Source organism: Cupressus sempervirens, chromosome 6, assembly GCF_028749045.1.
Source record: "Cupressus sempervirens isolate cs-2001-9-10 chromosome 6, ASM2874904v1, whole genome shotgun sequence".
Classification (NCBI taxonomy): domain Eukaryota; kingdom Viridiplantae; phylum Streptophyta; class Pinopsida; order Cupressales; family Cupressaceae; genus Cupressus; species Cupressus sempervirens.
The window spans coordinates 294,704,206-294,725,863 of NC_143123.1; positions in this window are offsets into that span (position 1 = coordinate 294,704,206).

The following is a 21,658-nucleotide window of genomic DNA, read 5'->3' on the forward strand; positions in this document are numbered from 1 at the left end:
AACCAATAATATGCAAGAACAACTCTCATAACCAATCTCAAATGCTCTCTCAAGTTCTCCATAACCAACGAAGGCAAGATATTAAGGAATAACCATGTCATCTCTCACGTGACATACATGAGCACAAACTAGTGATCACAATCTCTAACCGATCTCAAATCCAATGTAAGCAAAAAACAAACATCAAGGAAGATAACCAAGACCAAAGAGAAACCATGAAAATCATAAACTGTATCATCTCCTTCTACACACACCTCTAGATGTAAACTTTGCAAGTATGATCTCCTCCATAAAACCCCAACAAGAAGCCTCAACAACACCCATATCATACCATATAATTAATCATGGATGCAAGCCTCCCACAAGAAGATCAAACTCATAAACCATTCCTAATCCAAGGAATATGCCCAATATAAAACCATCTCCCAAACTCAACCAACATAACAACAATAGATGCACAAGGAAATAACCAATGCTGAACCATCTCCCAAATGAACCCTCTAGAACTAAATCATGTACCATAGCTCAAGATCCATATTCATGAAAGAAAAAAATAGATAAAATGCACCTAAGAGAAATAATGGGCTATACCTCTCAAGTAGAAAATTGCCAAGTAGACCAAGTGTGGGGAATGAGAATTCTCATCAACATATCCAAATCTCCAACCAAGACTTCTCTAAGAACAATCTCCTCTCAAGTCCATATCAGGTGATTGCCCCTTAGACTTCCTACTGATACCATAAACTTTCCTAACAAATAGTTCTCTAATCAAAGGGAAATTAGCACAACCATCATCTCTAAGTATCCATGAGAACCTATAACCAATCAATCCATGTCAACTCCAAATGCAACATATCAATATGAAGTATCTAGCTTATGATCAATGTATTCAATACCAAGAAACTAAACCAAGATCATTGTCAAAATTTCAACCATGGCCTCAAGAAAAAAAACATGACAACATGATCTAACTAACTCAACCAAAGAGATAACATTCTCCATATGAACAAAATATAACATATCAAATAAAAGCATAAACTACACCTTTATCAAAAACTCTATAAGTCCTCAAGATGCAAACATCTACACACACCATGAAGAAACCATCTCCACATACCATGAAAAACCATCTCCACACATGCAAAAGCCCCATGAGTCCTCAAGATCTAACCATATTCATATACCATGAACATAACAAGTGCACCATGCAAATATCAAAGATGCTTTTATAGCAATAGGATCTAAAACAAGCCTCCAACATCTGCAAACACTCAATAAATATATTAATACCAAAAACTCCCACTCAACCATGGTACCGAGTCACCATGGCATCATAAAATCCATCTCCTACATGAAGATCCTCTAGGTTTACACTCATAACCAAACTATCAGTACCAAATGAAATTGAGATCTCCAAACCAAGAAGATAGAAACCAAAATAGGAACTAATCCTGTACTGTCACCCCATCACTATAAAAAGCTCCCACTAAACCATGTATCCAAGATATCCATGACATCATGATGAAAAAACCATCTTCTAGCTATGAGAATCAACCAATGAATCAAACCATCAAAGAACTCAAAGTGCACATCATGAGCTCCTCAAAAGAAACTAAATAACCATGATCCTTAACCAAGAAGATATACCACCATAAAAAAATTAGGAATCCAAACCAATGAACATTAAGGATGTACCTATATATATCCAATCATGTCATGCCAAAATTCATGGCACCATGATCAAATCCATGAACCGAGCATCTAATTCTCAATATGTCCAACTTATCGGCATAAAATAGTCAACCATAATCCTCCACCATGACTATACCTAGTAATAACATCTCATCCCTTCTACATAAAGAAAAAATTAGAAAATCATGTGACTTAGGGCATAGACAACCCAAATACAAGCCACCAATCTGAATATGCATCAATAATGAAATATCAATGGGCAAAGGCAATGCATAACCAAGCCATAAATGGAACTTGTAAATATAGACCACTTACAACATTGCACAACTTGTAGACCCAACAAGTCATCATACATGATTCTAGTGATGGCCGAAGGAAAAGCTAATGATTCTATTCCTGATCTCCAAACTAAACCCTAGGACCTCTAGGTTATAGTGGAAGCAATGGAAGGAGAAGGGAAAGAGACAATTAAGGACAAAACCAACCCTTCCCAAATGAAGGAAACCAAGGAGAATCTTGAAGAGGCAAGTATTATGGAGTCTCAAATCTCTGAGAGTTCTGAGGAGGTTGATCCAAACCTTTCCTCTATCCCAAACTCTATGGAGGAACAAATGAAAGGGGAACCAATGTCTCAAAACTCCACAAACTCGGTTAGTAGGGAACCCCCTGTTATAATGAATAGAATCTTAGAACGGTTGTCTGCTTCAACATCAAAACAACTAGCCAGGCTAGATGCTTTGTTTGATTTATGTAAAAAAGAAGAAGAGCCACCCTGGACAGAAGTCAGAAGAAGAAAGAAGAAGAATAGTCGGGACCCCTCTCCTACCTCTCCTGCTTCAACTAGAAGAAAGGCCAAGGCACATCTTGGTCATAAAACCAACTTGGTGGGAAGGAAAAAAAAGAATAAAATTAGGAAGGAGGAAGCAAGAAGAAACATAATGGATGGAATGCAACACACCATCCAGGAAGCGTGCTCATCAATTAAAGCATGAAGATCCTCTCATGGAATATTCATGGACTCAATGGAATCCACAAGCAAGAAGTTGTAAGGAATATGATAAGGGATCAAAGGCCTGATATATTTCTTATTTAGGAAATGAAGATGAAGAAATAAAATCTGGAAAATATTAGATTCAATAGCAACATGAATGGAATTGCCTCAAACTCAGAAGGAGCATCTAGAGGGCTGCTGCTATTATTCAATAACAGACATTTCAATATTGTGCCTAAGTTTGATGAGGATAACATACTCTTCTGTAGAGTTCATCATTTGCAAACTAATGATTGCTGGTTTTTAGTGAACATTTATGCTCCCAACAACAAGAGAGATAGAAAAAATTACTGGGTCAAAATTGGAAAGTTGGTGCAAGCCAGTGACATTAAGAAAGGCATAATCTTGGGAGACTTCAACTCTCCGCTGGAGGACAAGGAGAAGATGGGAGGATTGCCCCCAGATTGGGAAAATAAGCAGGATTTTTCCAATTTCATCAATGACCTGACCCTAATGGATTTGGAGCTCTCGGGGGGTACCTTTACCTGGTCTAACAAGAGATCTGGTCAGGACTGCATTCAGGTTAGATTGGACAGAGCTTTAATCTCCCTAGATTGGTTGCACTCTTTTAGTTGTAGATTATCTCTGCTTCCTAGAGTTGGTTCTGACCACTCCCCCATTTCTCTTTCGGTGTCCCCTCTTGAGCCCAGGAGAAATTGCCCTTTTAGGTTCGAGAAAATGTGGACTAATCACCCCGACCTATTGGATAATGTTAAAAGATGGTGGGGGATTGGTGTTGATGGCTCAGCCATGTTCAAAGTCACCAAAAAGCTCAGCAATGTGAAGAGGATGGTAAAAATTTGGAACAAGTCTGATTTTGGCCATATTTTCCATGACAAGAAGGAGTTGTTAGACAATCTATTTGTTATCCAATATAGTATACAAAAGGAAGGATATAATGAGAGTAACAGGAAGGTTGAGCTATTGATCCTATCAAATCTTCATAACATCATCAACAGGGAGGAAAAGTTCTGGAGGCAAAAATCTTGAATCACATGGCTTAAGGATGGAGATCGAAACATGAAGTTCTTTCATCTCTCCACCCTAAATCATAGGGCTAACAATAGGATCTTTGGAATTAGGAAGGGGTAGGTTTTGTTTTCTGAAGATCCAGATATCTCGGCCGAAGCGATCTCTTTCTTCTCTTCTCTTCTCTCTGAGGATCCCCTGCTTTCCAAGGTGGACCAAGAGGATATCATCTCTTGTATTCCTCAGATTATTCAACCCCACCATAATAAAATTCTCTATGCTATTCCTAATGCTTTGGAAGTTAGAGAGGCCCTTTTCTCCCTACTTGATGACAAATTACCTGGTCTAGACGGGTTTCCCACCTTTTTCTTCCAAATGTACTGGCCGATGGTCATGGGGGATGTGGTTAAGGCAGTTTAGGAGTTCTTTGGAGCTAGAAGTATTCTTAAGGAGATTAATTCTACCTTCTTGGTTCTCATCCCTAAATCCCTAGGGGCTAACTCTTTCGATGAGTTCAGGCCTATCAGTCTGTGTAACTCTTTCTACAAGATCATCTATAAAGTTCTCACTTCTAGAATGTTTAAAATCCTACATCTGATCATATCATAGCAAAAATCTGGCTTTGTTCTTGGGAGACAAATCTTGGACTCGGTGCTGATGGTTCATGAGGTTATTCATTCTTTAGAAGCTTCCAAGCGGGAAGGTATGTTGCTCAAACTGGATCTTTCAAAAGCCTATGATTGGGTGGGCTAGTCCTTTCTTGGGAAGGTCCTTCAGGCCTTTGGTTTTGACTATAAAGTGTGTAAACTCATTTCTCAATTGGTGTTTACCTCCTCTCTTGCTATTTTGATTAATGGAGCCCCCTCTGATTTCTTTAAACCTTCTAGAGGTCTCAGGCAGGGAGACCCCCTCTCTCCTATCCTCTTCATTATTTTAGTTGAATGCATTGGGAGGCTTATTGAACTTAAAAAGTCTGAAGGAAGTCTTAAAGGGATTAAGCTTTCTTCGAGAAATGTCCCCTTCACTCACCAGCAATTTGTGGACGACACTATAATGGGGGGGGAAGCTTCTGTGAAAGAAGCTAAGACTTTGAAAGAGGTTCTTGATACTTACTCCAGAGGGACTAGACAACTGATTAACTGGAACAAAAGCTCAACCTTCTTTATTAACACCCTTGAAGTTAGACAAAGGAAAATTGGCAGAATCCTTCACTGTGGGGTGGGCTCTCTCCCTTCATCCTATCTAGGGCTCCCCTTGGGCTCCTCTCCCCCTAACTCTTTCTGGAATGCTATTCTGGATAGATTCAACAAGAAGATGGTTGGATGGAAAGGTGCCTCTCTCAGCCAGGCTGGGAAATGTTTACTGGTCAAATCCACTCTTCAAAACCTTCCCATTTATGCTCTGAGCCTTTTTGGAATTCTTGTGAAATTTGCAGAGAAAATGGAGAAAATCCAAAGAGACTTTCTATGGATCAGACTTGAAGGAAAGAAAAGGTACCCTCTTGTTGCCTAGGAGAAGGTCTACCTCCCCAAGAGGTATGGTGGTCTTGGCATCAGAAAGCTTACCCATCTCAATAAGGCACTTCTTGCTAAACAAATCAGGCGAATCTTCAATAACACTGGTGAATGGAGAGACATTCTGGAAAATAAATACCTCAGAAGACCCTCTCTTCATTTTATTTTATTCAATGAGGACATCTCTAAAGGGTCAACTATTTGGAATGGTATCCTGAAGGCCAAGGACCTAGCTAAGGCAAGGGTCTCTTGGAAACTAGGCAATGGGGAGGATATTCAGTTTTGGTCTGACAGGTGGTTATGTCAAGGCTCACTTTCTAACAACCCAGTATTTGAGAGATGGGTGCAAGAATGCACAGAGCTATATGGGTTTAAAGTAAGAAATTATAGGTTTGGTCAGGAATGGAGAGACCTTTCCCTCATTTCCAAGGATTTGAAACCAATAATGACTATGCTTAATTCATTGATCCCTAGTAATAATAAGGATGAGCTGGTTTGGAGGGATAATCCCAATGGAAGTTATTTTGTTGCTTTTGGCTACAACTCTCTCTGGGGGTTAAAGGAGAAACCCCCTTGGGCAGATGCCTAGCTCATGGGCCTCACTCCAAAGATCAACATATTTTATTGGCTAGCCCTTTAGAACAAAATCCTAACATAAGATAATCTCATGAAGAGAGGCCATGTTATGCCCAGCAAATGCTCGCTCTATAAAAACCAGTCTGAGTCAGGAAATCATATCTTCATTCAATGTGACTTTGCTAGGGAGGTGTGGAGTTCTCTTAATTAGGAAATGGAGGTTCTCTGGTGTTGGTTGGATAACCTTATTGACTTTTTTAGTCAATGGAAAAGCCTTTGTAAAATTGCAAGCCAGCAGGATAATTATGCCTAGATTTTGCCTCACTTCTGCTGGAGCATCTGGAAGGAAAGGAACAATAGAATTTTCAGGGATAGAGAGGAGTCATCAATAATTTTGAGAAGGAAGATATTGAAAAACATAAAAGAAAACCTTCAAGTGATGAAGGAGGGGGAAGTTGAAATAGGGGACAGGAAGATGGTTAAAGAAAAAGATAGGAATCCCAAAAGACAAGATGCCAGATGGATTCTACCCCCGGAAGGATGGTCAAAAGCCAACTTTGATGGCACTTCTAAGGGCAACCCTGGCCCCTCTGGAAGCAATGGAATTATAAGAAACAATTTTGGGGAGGGGATTGTGGCCTTTGCTCTCCCACTTGGAACCCAGACCAACCATTTGGCCGAAGCCAGAGCCACGTGCAGTGTGGTAAAGCTGGCCTTTGAAGCTAACATTTCCAAACTTTGGCTTGAAGGGGACTCCAAAAACATAATTAACAATATTAATGGAATCTCCCCACCAATCATGGTCAATTGCAAATATAATTGATGAGACACGTGTTGCCCTCACAAAATTTGAGAAGGTCCACGTCACTCATGCGTTTAGAGAGGCAAACCCAGTTGTTGACTGGTTTGCTAACAAAGGGGTGGGAGTAGACAAAGAGATGATCTGGCACTCCAGAAAAGATTTTCCAATGGAGGCTAAGTCACTAATTGAGCTAGAGAAAATCCACAAAAGTATGGGTCAATCTAACTGTTATCATGTTTAATAAAGAAATATTGCATGTAGGCATGAGCCATAATAAGTTTCTTGGTTTTCATAATCTCAAGGGATTTCTTTCATCATTTAGACACGTATGGTGGATCGTTATCATTTTCACTTGCTATTGTATTAGAGAGGCGAATGATCATGATATAAATAATAGAAACAGAGCCAAAATTGTGGCTGAAAAAAATTTGCAGAGATTGGGGCTCATGAGAATAGCTAAAGAAAAAATGGATGTCATGACTGGAGAATGGAGCAGAAAGGAGCCGGCAGGTGAAGTGGAGAAGTGGAAGAATATGGGCAAAGTCTAGAAAAAAATGGAAAAGGGTGAGGTTGCAATTTTTTTCAAGAAACTCCATGGTTTTGACCCTGAGGTCACCAACAACATGGTGAACTCGTGGAACAATGGCAAGGTCAAGGTGAATGAGGTTTCTTTCCAAATCACAAAGGAGGTGGCTGTGGAGGTCATTGGTATCCCTATGGAGGGTTTCAAATTCTACAGGGACAAGAAAATTTCGTCCAATGCTGTCAAAGAGTTCGTGAAAAATTCTACAGAGATGAACAAGTTGATAAAGAAAGAGTCTTTCTATGTGACAGAGACTATAAAGAAGTTTCAGAGGTATGTTTTATATGCCCTCATTGATTATGTTACCCTGGACCCTAGGTCTGATCGGGTAAGAACTCACCATTTTGTGATTTTAAATCATTTTTGCCATAAGAGTATAATTTCCATTCCCTTTTACCTTCTCACTTCTATGAACAAGGCAATCTCTAGTTTCAAGAAGAAAGCCACTGTTAATCCTGCTTTGCATGAGGGATTATTGCTCCTCATTCATGAGCATTTCAAAGCTCAGTCTATATGCAATAACCCTCCTCAAGTTGAGGATGTTGACAAAGGTAGCTCTAGCTTTTCTTCAGACTCTGATGACATTGAGAGCATCAACTCAGAGGAGGAGAATGTTTCCTCGGGAAAGAAGAAAAAAGGTCAAGACAGGAAATAGTCCACAGCTACAACTCCTAGTAGGAAAAGCCCTAGGGATCATGGCCATGCTCAAGCTAAAGAGGGTTATACTGAGGAGGAGGAGGAAATGGATATGGAAGATTCTGACAAAGTGTCAGAGGAGGAGTTGGAAGAGGAGAAACCTGGGAAAAATAGAAGAGGGAGGTAGTGAGAGTTGAGGAGACTAGAAATTAGAGGACGGATGCTATTCCTCTTCCCCTCTCCCCTGTCCAGTCTCAGCCTCCTTCGGAGGAAAAATTGAATGTCATCACTAGTGAGAATGAGGGGGAAGTGTAGGTCAATAATAGAAGAAAGGCCTAGAAAAATTTCAATGTGAGAACTACTACTATTGGGATTTTTAGGGAAGTTATGAACCCTCAGATCCTGGTGGACAACCTAGAGCAGCCTAGGCTCAATGAGCTCATAGACCTTGCTATCCTGGCCATTTCAGACAATGCAAGGGAGACTGGAATGAACCTTCTAAATAATGCCCGCAGAAGTATGATTGACAACTTCAGATCAATCAAATGGCTCTTCCATGAGCTGGAGGAAGTTAGAGAAAGGGTATCCCAGATGGAAAGTACTAAGAATAAGATTGGTAATGATAGCCAGGAGGACTAGGATAATAGAGAAAGCTTAAATGAAAGGAGATTAAGAAATCTTGAAAAATACAACCACAATCTGGCAAGTCAGATGATTTCTCTCCCGAGTTAAATGAATGACAACATCCAATCCCTTGCTGGTAAACTTAAGGACAGGGGCTTGCTGGTGGAGGAGGGAGGACAAAATAGGGATAAGGCTAGGCCAGATGATGACAAGGTCATAATCAATACGTTCACTAGTATGGATCAGGGCATGGAGAAGGTCCAAGATCAAATGGCAAAGGAGCAACAAAAGATAGTTGAGGTAGCTCAGACTATGCAAGAAATGGAGAAGATAACTAAAGACTAGTTTTCTTGTCTTTTGTCTTTTTGTCTTCTTGGCTTTTGGCTTTTGGACAGGCTTTCTATTGTCTGGTTTAGTTTGTTTGTTTTCTGGCCTTTCTGTGGGCCTTTGTTTTGGGCTGGGCCTTTGGGCTTTTTTTTAGCTGTTGGACCTCTATTTTGGCTGGGCTTCTTTTGCTTATTATCAGCCTTGTTTTTGTAAAACTTATGGGTTTCAGGATCCCTTAAAACCTATTTATCTTATCAAAAACAAGACATCATACATATCCAAACCGAACACTGATAACCATATCATCATGAGACCAATCTGAAATATGAACTGAGTATACAATGACATTAAACCTTAAATCTCCAAACATACAATGTCATAAATTCACAATGCTACCATAGTCAATATATATCATAAAATATTTAGATCAATATATCACCAAGCAAATCATGCCAAACCTACACCAAATCTGAACCAATGTGTAGATCTCTACAAGAGCTTTATGTTGACTACTCGAATTCCAAAATCTGACTTTGTATACCAAAGTTATGCCCTAATTTATGCTCAAAATAAAAAACTTCTAACTTTTAGGCTCTTAAAACTTGACAAAATGTCAAAATCATAGAACCAAACCTACACCAAGTTGTAGTACTCTAAATTATCTTTCCAACACCTTTAAGAAGTCTGAAATCTGATATTTTGAGAGAAAGTTATGGCTATTTTTCTAAGATAGTCTTTTAACCATTTTTACTACAATTTTTTTTTTGTGACATAGATTCTGACATGATTAAATTTGATGGCCATCACAAGCTAAAACAAAAAAACTCTTTCATTTCCTCTAAACATGGCCAAACTAGGGCATATTATATATCAAAATTTATGAAAACATCGACTCGGATCCAATGGTGAGGTCTATTTTTATCCAAGAGGTCATTTCTACAAGATCCCCCCTAAAACCCTCATTTAAATGAAACATCCAAAAAATCCATATGTCCAACAATTTCTAATGCCCAAAATCTAATAAAATCCCATCATAATAGAAAATCCAAAAACCTTAGATCTACAATAAACAACTCATATATCTTGCCCTCTCTTTTATCCTCTCATGCATTCCCATGGATTTAATCTAGGGTTACAATAATAAAACCATAGCTCTAATACCACTTGTAAGGAAACTTGAAACAAACAATATAACCATTTTCACATAACCCATAATAGATCTAAAATAAATATGCAATTAAAATTCACATGCAAGAGAATAGACAACATACCCACAACAATGTGACATAAGATATACCCTGGAAAACCCTCATTGATGAAAAAACCTAGCATCCAAAAGAATCCATCACCATGTATTATTCAGAAAAAATACCATTACCATACAACCATGGAAGCCTTCAAAGCCATAGCCACCACCGAGTAATCTATGTGAACAAGCATGAATCTACACATCCTATGCCACGATTCAAACTTTCACAAATGCTCCCTTGGCTAACCTATCAAGCCTTATCCTACTCGACTCTTTCCCTTTTTGCCTTCTTCTCACTCTCATACTAACAACTACCCTTCTGGCTACTTATATAGTAGCGAGTCCCACAAAACCACCAAGTGGTATTACATAAACCATGTGCTAAAACCATGTGCTACCTAACCCACTAACCCCACATTTAATATTAGAATTTTAATTCTTTTTCCCAATATTAAATAATTACATGAAATATTATTACAATGTTACAATACAACTCATCAACTATATCCCATGGGAATCTTTACATGTTACACATCAATCTAGGTACAACATTACATAATAAAATAAAGTAATACAACATGACAATATTATACATGGTGTGCAACACCCATTATCTCAACAAGGATATGAGTCAATCTTGTGTTGTTTAATCAAGAAGAAATTAGAAGATAAAATCAAAAGAATTTATAAGTATCATGACCATTCTTTCATGAACAATGTGTTTTCCCTAGAAGACTACTCAATTGAAGGACCCAAATTATAGATGGCTTAATGTGAGCAACTTAAAATCTAAAGATGACATCCTCTGACACATAAGCTATGCAAGTTTAGGTCCCATTAGAAAGAAATTCTTCAAACCTAGTAGACAGTTTTCTAATGGATCATCTATTAGACAATGAGACATTGTACATGGAAGGTGATGTCTAGTTAGTTTAATACCTTAGTAACAAAGGATTGGACATCCTTTCACAATTATTCTATGGTCAAACAACTTCATGTGTTTTACATAAAATAATATACTGACTTCATTTAATTTTTCAATCCAAATGCATAAACTTGAGATGTTGACTACAAAGTATATATTCTAATTCTTCATTAAGTCATTACAACTAAAGTGAAGGCAATCCTGAAGGAAACCTATGCCAGAAACTAAAACAACAACTTAACACAGAGCTTAAAGTAATGTTCTAAATAGTAACCTATCTTTGTGTTTGAAACATATATGATAGGCTAAGTTACTAAGAGGGGAGGGGTGAATCTATAACCTATAAAACTTAATCTTATTTCACCAGTTAATCCTTTATGTGAATTCTAATCTAATTGCATGCATGAAAAATTGAAAACATTAAAAACATTCATAACACTTTTGACACATAATATGGTGACCCAAAAACCTTCCAAATAGAAAGTAAAACTAGGGTGGGGATGATATGCATAAGCTTTAGTACTATAGTATAAAATTGGCATGTTAAGCCTTACAATGATCACTTTTGATGATCTACCCTGTTAGGAGCAATAAGGACTGCTAAATCAACCTTGCAAAAGAATTTACAAACATACAATGAAGTATGCACTGGGTAAAGAGGTTTACAAAATATTGTGAAGTCTACCTTGTGAAAGGATTTAACTGATCCACTTATTAGGATGAAATATTGGCTGATCTCATATCTACAACTTGGTTTGTTGAATGAGATTCCCTTGAGTGTAATGATCACCTTGCTATGATAGATAAATCTGTGTTGCTCCTTATACTGTTGTAGGCTTTTACTTCACACTTCTTTTCTTCAAATTTGCATTATACTCATATCATTGTTCACATACTTTGTTTTTGATGTGGTACAATACATTACATATATACCAATCCAATTTACAAATCAACAATGTCAAATACAATACAAGTTTATACAAAAAATACACAAAGTCGACCCAACTGCAGGAACTCGGGTCCAAAAGACTAGCTTGGTGAGGTTCTGATACTCATCATTGATTTTCACTACTTGGCATTATTATGCATTTAGTAGACATAGAATCTTGATCCATACTAATTGCTTCCATGTACTTAAAACTTAGTCTGCACTAGTGACTCGGTGAATACTGTGAAACTTGACATATAAACTGAATCACTTGATTCATGCTACATAGCTCAATCAATGCTATAACTATGAGCTCGGCATAAACTAAATCACTTGGTTAAAACTGAGTGGCTCAATAAACACTAGATTCACACATTGAATCTATGAACTCGATAACCACTACAAAACTTGATTTGCACTAAGTGACTGGATAAACACTAAGAATCTTGGTTTACACTGATGATCACCAACACTATAGAAAATACTTGGCACAAACTGAATACTATTCCTTAAACTCGGTAGCAACAGTAGAACTCGGTAATGTCTGAAATACTTGGTTAATACTATTAACTATACAATAAGCTTGATTGAAAATATCTGTCTAAATAATTGTGTGTCACTAATAACAAACTTAACTAAAATGTCAACAATCTCCCTCTTTCGCATTAGTGACAAAAAAATTTATCAATAAAAAATGAATTCTCAAAAATTCAAAATAAATAATCTTTATTCTTCATCCTATATCTTCAACTTGGTAGAGTACTCTTTTTTTAAGATTTTTCAAAATTTCTTTTGTAAGAGATGTTTCTCTTAATATTTGTACATGTGTATAATATGATGTTGCTCCCCCATACATATATATTCAATATACTATACATCTTCTCCCCTTTATACATATCTTCTCCCCACTTTTTGACATTAATTCCAAAGGTGTGTTCTATATACTATACAATAATGCCAAAATGTGACAAGAAATTAGAATGTACCTTTAGAATCAGTGCCAATATCTTGTCCCAATTTTCTTGCAACACCTTGCTTGTGTGCAATGCAACCTGAACTTTTGTTGATAGTTCTATCACATGTTCTCCAATGGAGAAGTTGTTATCATGGACAAGTGTTTTAGCATGTGCAATATGTTTTTGCAATGCATCTATGTTTTGAAGAATCATGCCCTATATGTCTACTAGTGTAGCTCTCATCCTAGCTTCTTCTCTTAGTAATTCTACCTATATATCAGTTAAGAATCTGATCTTTGTATAGTGGGCAGAGCTATAACTCAAGTCAAGTTGCAACTATTGTACACTTACCTTTAGATCTTCATAAATCTTTGAAATTTTATCTTTAATTTCCTTGGTGAAATTGGAATTTTCACAACATTTATTGAATAAAGAAGTTTCCTTGCTACAAGAGGTCTCTAATGATCCTAGAATAGTAGACAAGTCTACTTGATGAATTGCAATCTTTTGTGCTATTAGATCTAAAACTGTATTCTCAAATTTCTTTTCTACTCTCTATAACAATTTCTCTTGTCCATCCAAATCTTTGTTGAATTTTGGACTACCTCTGCTAACTGAGCCAAAATTGGTTGAGGATTATCAAACTTTGTGCTATGTGCCTCTACAAGAATATTGTTAGCATCTTCAAGCACTTGGAATTCTTTATTTATGTCCTCTCTAAGCTTTTGTTGCTTAGCTTTCTTCTGAAGAAGTTTTCCTATGATTTGCATTTGATTAGGATTAATATTGGAGATATCCCAATTTGAGATGACTATCTCCTCATCAAGATCAATTTCTTCTTCCTTTTCTTTTCCTTTACTCAAAACTTTTGTACTTGATTGAGGCTTGGTCTCAACTATTTGTGTACTTAATATTTGTATGCTAGGAATAGAAATAATAGAACTAGCAGAAAAAGTAGATATTGCACTTATTTAAGAAATACCTTGTGAGACCAAAATTGATAAAGAAGGAAGTATTGATTGCTCAGTAGATGAATTGAATGTCACTTCTGTCAATGAAGTACTGAGCTAAATAGGTGCAAAAATTGATTGAGTGTTTGTACTTGCAATGTTTGTCACAATCAATTCTACAATAACTTTCTCAGAGTTTGATGTCTTCAATGCTTTACTCGAAGAATAAGTGAGGCAATGACCATTGCTACGATCTTCTTGGGGTCAATCTCCTCAATATTTTGAATCTCTGGTATATTTTCGTCATTAGCTTCATGTTCCTATTCCTCATCATCAATGTTGTCATAATGAGTTTCTTCTTCATCATTTCCTTCTTCTTCCTTGTCATCTTTATCATCATCATCCTTATCACTAACGTGAACCACAAAATCACTTTGTTTATGAAGATTGAAATATTTTTCCATGTGTTATTTGCATTTTTAAGAACATGTTCAATGTCATTTATCAATATTAAACAAGTATTAAACTTTAAGGTAATTTTTTCTTCATTTTTCTTGATAGATTATTTCACTTCCTTGTCATTTTGGCTTGACATGAGCTACCTCAAGGTCTGTTGATTTATGTCTTTTGTAGTTTTCAAAGTATTTTCCCATCTTGGCTTCACTTTCTCTATTAAATCACTCAGAATCTACTAAGCAAATTGGTCCAGAGAATGTTTCCTTTTACCCATCTTTGACATAACACTGTCTTTAATTTTATTATGCTCCTCTACAATTCTTATCTCATACCTTAGTGATTTGAAATTTTCCCTACCAGCTCTAGAGTCAATTTCCTTCAAATTTTCTTGGAATGAGGGTGGGGGACACTTAAAGATTACATCTACTCTTTGTGAATACTATATTAGATGGCTTGGCAAGTTTGGTTATAATAACCTTACCTTTTTTCTTTATAAGCTCTTCCTCTTCTGACTTCTCTTCATCTTCTCCATCATCTTCCTCAACATCATCTCCTTTTCCTTCTATCAATAGAAGAGGGGTGCTAGATTGTTCCAACTTTGCTATTCTCTTCTTTCCTTTGTTAACTACCTGAGGGAGTTTTATTTCAAGTTCAATTCTTGCTTTTTCTTCATCATAAGTGCTAAAATGTGTAGCTTTTGGATCAACTGGCTCATTTAATAGTGCTTCAATAGCATTTTTGGTTTCGTCTATATTCACCTCATAACCTAGAGGTTTGACCCATATAATTCTTGGTCTAAATGCTTGTATATACACTTTATCAGAATCAACCATGAAACAAATATCATCTTTGTAGTTTTCTACCAGTTTCTTAGGAATTCTAAATCTATTATTAATCTTGTCCTTAAAAGCATCACAATAGTTATCCATGATACTAACATAGTTTTCTCCCATTTTAGATATATATTCATTTATTTGGTAGAGAATGGGTACATCTTTTCTCCACACAAATGTACCTTTTGATGGCAAGAGCTTTTGCACAAAGAAAAATAGACAAGTCAAGAGTGAACCAAACTTACAAGGATTGTTCTTTGAAGTTCTTATGCTCTCCATTTTTTTGTTGAATTGATTAAACATCAACTCAAAAAGGTCAAAGGACATGTTATACTTGACCACTTTGTACACAATATCCATAGCTTCACATGATACACTATTGAGTTTTCTTGAGCTATATATCATATGTGCAATGACATATATCCCAAACTTCAATTTCATATTCGTGACATAGCTAATTTTCATTCCCCTTCCATCATACTCAGCAAGGGTTTTCTTTTCTAGCTCAACCTGACTTAGGGTTTTAGTCATTTTTACCTTGGTTAACATTGGGAGACTATGATCATATGGATCATTTTCTTTTTTATCACAATTGATTGTTCCAACCACAACTATCCATTATGCACATGGCTGAGGATAAATCTCATCCATTTAATTTGAAAGTCTCATGGCATGTGAGCAATGTGAGTCAAACCCTTCGCTTCAAGGTGTTGATGCTCTAGTTTAAACACACTATTCATACACAATTATTTCAAAAATTTATCCATTTCCATGGTTCCTATGTCTTGAATTGAACATCAAAAATGCATGTGGATATCATTAATCAATAGTACCTTGGATGGAATTTGTGATTGTGCTCCAATTGGATCTAGGATTTCTACAACTGCTAGACTAAGCTTGAAATCTGGTGCTTTCCATTCCATGCTTCGAACTAATATCTTTGACCCTTTCTTAGCCTTGCTACTAAAGGATGTCATTTTCTTGGTGGGTTTTTGAGAGAACGTGAAAATCTTCAATAGTAATTTGCATGGATCACTTAGATGCACTAAGATCTCTTTGCACAAATAGTTCTCAAAAATTCTCAATAAAACATGACTTGGATTTCCCCCTTTTTATCAAGTTCATCTTTCAATCGCCATAAATTTTTGGTATGATTACCTTACTAATGATAGACTATCTTTCACTCAGCTTTCATTAAATGTTCAATAAGAACATCTGATGAGGCATATTAATGTCTCAAATTTGATATAGTTTTTATATAGTCTAAACTTAATCTTTGAGCCATGTGAAAATATTTCCAATACATCTATTTTAAATGTCTTTTGAACTTATGCTAAATGTATCTAGAACCTATTAAACCTATGGATAGTAGATATAACATACCTTGCTTAATATTATATATAAAGTGCAGTATTTCATATAAATATTTTAAGCTATGTTTTAATATTTGAATGAGAGTAGAAATGTTGTTGTGCATATGGTTTGAATGTTTCTAATTTTTAGGAAATGGAGAAGTGGTGTGAAGAGTGGTGAGCACAGTATTAAAGAAGAAGTAATGAAGACTAGTCATAGCATGAGAAGCACAGGTCAGTATTGGGTGATAAGTCATGTATGTGAGGGGAGTTATTCCAGGAGACCCGACTTGTTACATTATCTATGAACCATTTTTCTATTGCTTAATCAATGTTCTAAATTCATGGTTGACATTCCACCTTTTTCTTCTAACAATGTTTGCTTCTAATTTTTTTTTATGTTATGTTTGTAATAAGTTCCAATCCTCTATATATGGGAGAAATAGGAAAAATTTGGAGTTAGCTGGAAAGGATTTTGAAGTTTTTTTTTTGTTCTATACAAATTATGCAGTCATGTAACAAAAGAAGAATTCTAATGAAAGAGTGATTTTGGACTACATGTTGTGTTCTTAGTTAGTTGAAACCAACCAAGGGGGCCCACTTGGGAGGTGGAATAGATTTAGTAGAGTAGATTCATTTTTGCAATTTCTTGTTTGAGATAGATTTATTGTATTAGTCTTTTAGCATAATTACTATGAAAGTTCCTATAATACTTGTGGAAAATGATCATAGTGGATGTTTGAATTGTTAATTAGTTGAGAATTCCCTTTTCTATAATTTTCACAATTCTCTGTTGATAGTCTAATTGTGTTTATTGTTCTATGTTAGTAGTATAGATTCCTTTCATGCATTTTACTTTCCAGTAGCATAGGTGTTAAGACTCTTAAAGGAACTTAGTGCACATATTGTGCTGACCCATTTCAAGTCCTACATCCCTGGATTGACAATTATGAAATAGATAGTCCTTTAAATGGATATAGTATCCTTGTGAGAGGAATAGTGGTGTGATTATCTTGACCTATTGTGGAAACCTCCATTTTTGGCACCATTATTGGGGATGTTGTCAAACTAGGAACCTTCATGGGTCCTCTATTTTTAGATTAGTGTGTTAGTTAGAAACCACAAGATTGAGTGATTGATTCACAAGTCACGAATTTAATTGCATGCATCAAAGAGGAAAACAATGAGATAAATATAGGAGATTTCTTCCACAGGAACCTATTAATCTAAGCAAAGAAATTGAAGAAGCTGAGTTGCCTTTTTTGAACACAAGCCCTATTTTTCCTACAGAATCATCCTCAAGAGCATAACCTTGGGATACAAGTGGTCTTCAACCTTTTACTAAAGTTTTGGCTAGTTTTCTTGATAGTATTGCTCCAAATCCACTAGTTGTTAACAATCCAGTGCCCAATGTTCCTTTTTAGTAGCAACCTCATAATCAAATACCTATAGTAATGGCACAACCTAATTTTCCATTTCCTCTCCCAAGCCTTGTAACCAATGCTAATCTTTAAAATATACCTCCAAACACTCTTCCAAAGTTTTATGGCATTGCAACTAAAGATCTTGATACCTTCTTGTTTGAGTTTGACATACTCTGTGGTAGCTTTGAGGACAACACTAATGCCCATAAGCTCAAATTATTTCCAACAACACTAAAAGAGTCAGCTTTATGATGGTTCATGGGTTTAGGAGCCAATGTAGCAGGTACTTGGGATGAAATGCAAACTCTGTTTCTAGACAAATACAAAGAGTATTGCAAAGGAAATGATTCAAGAGGAGATGATATCTTTAGAATATCACAAAAGGAGGAAGAAACAATGGAAGACTATATTTCACATTTTTTGTATACGCTGCAGAAGAACCCTCAGCATGTGTTGTCTGAGGATTCACAAAATCTAGTCTTTTTGAGAGGCATGAATGATAGTTTTCTAGAAGCATTAGACTTGATGGCTGAAAGAGATATTTATCAATCTTCTTGGGATGACCTCAAGAAAATTTGTCTCAATTACTAAAGATCAATAATGAATAAAGGAAAAGGATACTGGACTACAACTACTAAAGGAATCAGTCAGGGTATTTCAAAGCTTGAGATATCTAATCTACTCTTAGATTTCAAGCAAGACATTATAAATGATGTTGCTACACATCTTGACATAATGACTACAAAGAAGAAACATGTAGAAGCTAAAGTACCATTAGCTGAGTATTGCCTACATTGTTGGAAGTAGAAGAAAGATTGTCAATGCAAATTGGTTGCTAGCATGGAAAACCAACATCTTCCAACTGAGTACAAAAAGATAGATGGAGATTATGAGCAAGTATTCTTTGTTGCTCAATGTTGGCCATGGGCCCAATGTCAAGGTATGCCTCAGGACCCTTTGTAAAATTTAAATCTATATGGTAATCAATGGAAAAACCATAATACCCAAGGTCCTCCACAATATAGTCAACCTAATTGGAATAATGTTTGGAAAAATAATCCACAATAGCCTTAATAGCCTCACAATTCCCAACCTTCCTAGCCAAACCAAAAAAATAATCAATGGCAAAATCAGCAAAACCAATGGCAACCACCCTAGGGGAATTGGCAGTCTACAAATTAGTAGAGAGGACCTCAAAGTGGCTTAACCAAAATATTGATAATCCACAATTACCACAATTACCACCTCCAGTCCAACAACCTACACTAATGCTACCACCTACAAGTCTTGGACCTCAACAGTAGACCCAATTACCTACACAACCTCAACCAAATCCAAATAACCAGTAGTCACAATAACCCATGTACTATGTTGATGCTCAACATAATCCTACTTATGCTTTGAATGTTGCAAATATATATTTGAGATCTAGTACAACCCTACTAGTTCCTAAACTACCTCTTATAACTAAAATACCAGATACTCCTGCAGCATCAGAACCCATGGTCTCTAAAGAGGTTGAACCAACTAATGTCACTAGCTCAGCTCAAGCCTAGCCACCGGTTGAACCTCCTTTTCCAGAGAAGCTCATACAAAGTAAACCTGCACATATAGAGAAACAATCTTTTGATATTATTGATTAGTTAAAGAGCATGCATGTCCAAATACCCCTATTCCAATCTATTAAAGATGATCCTATCTATGGCAAAGCCATCAGAGAAGCCTACCTAAAAAATCCTAGGAGGAAGAAAAAGGACCCAACTATAGTCCATGCTGTAGGACAATTGGCTAACATTATGTTAGGAAAAATAATAATTCCTAAATATTCTGATCTAAGAAGTCTAGTTGTGAATGTGATTATAAATGGTCAGTCTATTAAAAATGGTCTAATTTATCTTGGTGCTGCTATAAATATCATGACTAAGGATACTATGAAGAAGTTGAAAATAGAGGGATTGAGGGCTACTCCAACAATTCTGCAACTTGTAGATAGTTCTACTATCACTCCTAATGGGATGATACTCTTGTAGAATTAGAACCCATAGTCTCTAAAGATATTGACCCAAGTAATGTCACTAGCTCAACTCAAGCCCAGCCAATAGTTGAACCTCCTTTTCTAGAGAAGCTCATACAAAGTAAACTCGCACAAATAGAGGAACAATCTTTTTCTATTATTGATCAGTTAAAGAACATACATGTCCAAAAAACCCTATTCCAAGCTAATAAAGATGTTCCTATCTATGGCAAAGCCAAATTTAGGGGATGGAGAAGAAGAGTTAAACTCTATAGCATAGCTTATGATGTTACATAGAAAATCTTTTCTAAAGCTGCAAGAAGAGGATTCAGTAATTCAGAGTATTCTTACTAACACTTGTGTGGTAGAAAAAGATGTATCTAATAGTTCCATGTTAGAATTAACCACATATGAGGAATGTAATGAGAGTTGCATTCTGCTCAAGGAGCTATACATTATTCATCAACTCTTACCATGTGAATTAGATACAAGTCCAATCTCTGAAGCTACTATAATTGAGTCTACAGCTATTGTTATGCTATCAAAAGGTCATAATCTCCATGTCAAACCCAAATTATCTTCCACAGAAATGAAACAATTAACAGAGCTACTTCAAAAAAATGAAAAGGCTTTTGCATGGGATTATGGGAATATCAAAAGGTTGAGTCCTACATTATGTACTCATAGAATATACATGAATAAAGGCTTCTATTGTCATAACCCTAGACTCTCTAGAGTACCCTGTAGATTTCAAGATTCTCTCTCCCAAAGTCAATTTATCTAGTTACCCTATCATTTTAGGATGACCATGGTTAGCTAGAACTGATGCAAATATAAGTTGTAGGTTAGTGAATATGACTGAATCTAATGGTCAAGCAACAAAGAAATTTGATTTATATCCTCCAGCACAACCACAACTAGATTTAAGTACATCTGTCTGGCCAAATTTTGGGAATGGAGAAGAAGAGTTAAACTCTATAGCACAACTTATAATGTTACATAGACAATATTTTCTAAGGCTGTAAGAAGAGGATTCAGTAATTCAGAGTATTCTTACTAACACTTGTGCAGTAGAAAAAGATGTATCTAATAGTTCCATGTTAGAATTAACCACATATGAGGAATGTAATGATAATTGCATTCTGCTCAAGGAGCCAAACATTATTCATCAACTCTTACCATGTGAATTAGATACAAGTCCAATCTCTAAAGATGCTATAATTGAGTCTACAACTACTATTGTGCTATCAAAAATTCATAATCTCCATGTCAATCCCAAATTATCTTCCACACAAATGAAACAATTAACAGAGCTACTTCAAAAAGATGAAAAGGCTTTTGCATGGGATTATGGGGATATGAAAGAGTTGAGTCCTACATTATGTACTCATAGAATATACATCAATAAAGGGTGCTTGCCACTCTGCCAACCCCAGAGAAGGATTAATCCAGCCCATAGAGAAATAGTTAAACTGAATTGAAAAAATTGCTTGATGTTGGTTTTATTTATCCTATATCTGATAGTAGATGAGTGTCACCCTTGGTCACAATACCTAAAAAGGGAGGGAAATGGTGGATTTGTGTAGATTATAGAGAATTGAATAAGGCAACAAAAAAGGATCACTTTCCTTTACCATTTATTGATCAATTTTTGGACACTCTAGCTAGAAAGAAGTATTTCTCTTTTCTAGATGTGTATAGTGGTTATAATCAAATAAGTATTGCTCTTGAAGATCAAGAAAAAACCACATTTTCATGCCCATGGGGTACTTTTGAATATTCTATTTTTTCATTTGA